Source organism: Penaeus japonicus, unplaced genomic scaffold (assembly GCF_977035675.1).
Source record: "Penaeus japonicus unplaced genomic scaffold, GWHDUDI00000001_assembly GWHDUDI00000042, whole genome shotgun sequence".
In the NCBI taxonomy this organism is placed as follows: Eukaryota; Metazoa; Arthropoda; class Malacostraca; order Decapoda; family Penaeidae; genus Penaeus; species Penaeus japonicus.
The window spans coordinates 14,262,659-14,265,158 of NW_028234444.1; the positions used below are offsets into that span (position 1 = coordinate 14,262,659).

The 2,500-nt window shown below is 44.4% G+C and overlaps 1 protein-coding gene across 1 annotated transcript in view; it reads right to left on the reverse strand.

Annotated features, from left to right (window-relative positions):
* Positions 1–2,500, reverse strand: part of LOC122264892 (triokinase/FMN cyclase) — a 25,827-nt gene that overhangs the window by 612 nt on the left and 22,715 nt on the right. The gene's annotated exons all lie outside the window — the stretch shown is intronic.

Sequence of the window (2,500 nt, forward strand, 5' to 3'; positions counted from 1 at the left end):
GTTTTCTTTACATCTAATATTTGATAATAACCCTTCTTTTCTAAGACGACGAAATATACGAGATATCCTATAATCATAATTCCTTACATAAAGCCAGTTATTCATATGATTACAAATCAACAAAGAAAACCTGTTAAAAAAAGGATAACGCTTATCTCCGAATCTCCGAAGAATGTTCAGAGTGTTTAAAAGTAAAAGGAAAAAGTCGATAAAGAGGATAAGAGGAGAGAGAGAGAGAGAGATGGCGAAGGAGACAGAGAGAGAGATGGAAAAATTATAATCATTACAATAATACAAATTATAATAACAATGCTAACAATTATAATAATAACAACAATAACAAACATACAGATAACAAAAACAAGAATAACAACAATATCGGCAACACCATCAGACCGTAGCTAATCATTTTCCTGAGTCCTCATTTTCCCGAGTCCTCATTTTCCTGAGTCCTCATCTTCCCGAGTCATCCTTTTCCCGAGTCATCATTTTCCCGAGTCCTCATTTTCCTGAGTCCTCATTTTCCCGAGTCATCCTTTTCCCGAGTCCTCATTTTCCTGAGTCCTCATTTTCCCGAGTCCTCATTTTCCCGAGTCCTCATTTTCCTGAGTCCTCATTTTCCCGAGTCATCACATTCCCGAGTCATCCTTTTCCTGAGTCATCCTTTTCCCGAATCATCATTTCCCTGAGTCCTCATTTCCCTGAGTCCTCATTTTCCCGAGTCCTCATTTTCCTGAGTCCTCATCTTCCCGAGTCATCCTTTTCCCGAGTCCTCATTTTCCTGAGTCATCCTTTTCCCAAGTCCTCATTTTCCCGAGTCATCCTTTTCCCGAGTCATCCTTTTCCTGAGTCATCCTTTTCCCGAGTCATCCTTTTCCCGAGTCCTCATTTTCCTGAGTCCTCATTTTCCTGAGTCCTCATTTTCCCGAGTCATCATTTTCCTGAGTCATCATCTTCCCGAGTCATCACATTCCCAAGTCATCCTTTTCCTGAGTCATCATTTCCCGAGTCATCATTTCCCTGAGTCCTCATTTTCCTGAGTCATCATTTCCCTGAGTCCTCATTTCCCTGAGTCCTCATTTTCCTGAGTCATCATTTTCCTGAGTCATCATTTTCCTCAGTCACCCCTGCGCTTGTGCGAATCTCTCCCAGGGTGTTAAAGGTCCGTAATATATTCGTTCCCTGTTGTGGCTTCGTCCTTAGACTCTGACATTAGGTGAAAGTTCTTATACTCTGATTACTTAACGATGTAGAGAAAGTTTTCGGTTGTTCAGGTTGAGGAAAACAGCAAACGAAGAAAACAAGGGAGAAAATAGGTTTCCCGTTTATGGCGCGAAGACAAGGAAGAAAATAGGTTCCCCGTTTATGGCGCGAAGACAAGGGAGAAAATAGGTTTCCCGTTTATGAAGAACTTTGAGGTTAAAAGTTTCCAAGGAAGATTCTAAATGGGTTTATCTAATTGCATTTCGACATCAAACATACACATAAAAAAAAATAATAATTAAAAAAAAAAAAAAAAAACAGAAAGAGAAAGTAAAAAAAGAAAAGAAAAGAAAAGAATGAATTGGACACCTCCCTTCTACCCCCCCCCCCCATTGCCACTCTCCCTCCCTCTTCGATTTGTTCTGTATTGCAAGTAATGATGGCGGGACACCTTCCAGTCCAGTTCTCTAAATTCATGTGGAGAGTAATCTGTGGGGGTAGGGAGAGGGAGGAAAAGACGGAGGAGAGGAGGGAGAAAGAGAGAGAGAGAAGAGAGGGAGGGAGGGAGAGAGAGAAGAGAGGGAGGGAGGGAGAGAGAAAAGACAGGGTGGGAGGGAGGGAGGGAGGGAGGGAAGGAAGGGGAAGGAAGGAAGGAAGGAAGGAAGGAAGGAAGGAAGGAAGGAGGAAGGAGGAAGGAAGGAGGGAAGGAAGAGGAGGGAGGGAGGGAGAGAGAGAGAGGAGGAGGAGAGACCGAGAGAGAGAGAGAGAGAGAGAGAGAGAGAGAGAGAGAGAGAGAGAGAGAGAGAGAGAGAGAGAGAGAGAGAGAGGAGAGAGAGAGAGAAGGAAAAGGGAGAAGGAGAGAGAGAAAAGGAGGGGAGGGAGAAAAGACAGGGTGGGAGGGAGGGAGAGAGAGAGAGAGAGAGGAGAGAGAGAGAGAAGAGAGAGAGAGAGAGAGAGGAGAGAGAGAGAGAGAGAGAGAGAGAGAGAGAGAGAGAGAGAGAGAGAGAGAGAGGGAGGGAGAAAGAGAGAGAGGGAGAAAGAGAGAGAGAGAAAGAGATAGAGAGAGAGAGAGAAGAGAGAGAGAGAAGAGAGAGAGAGAGAGTGAGAGAGAGAGAGAGGAGAGAAGAGAAGAGAAGAGAAGAGAGAGAGAGGAGAGAAGAGAAGAGAGAGAGAAGAGAGGGAGGGAGAGAGAAAAAACAGGGAGGGAGGGAGGGAGGGAGAGAGAGAGAGCGGAAGAGGAAAGAAAAAGGAAGGAGAGGGAGAGGCAAAGAGAGAATACTGGGAATGAAAGCCATAT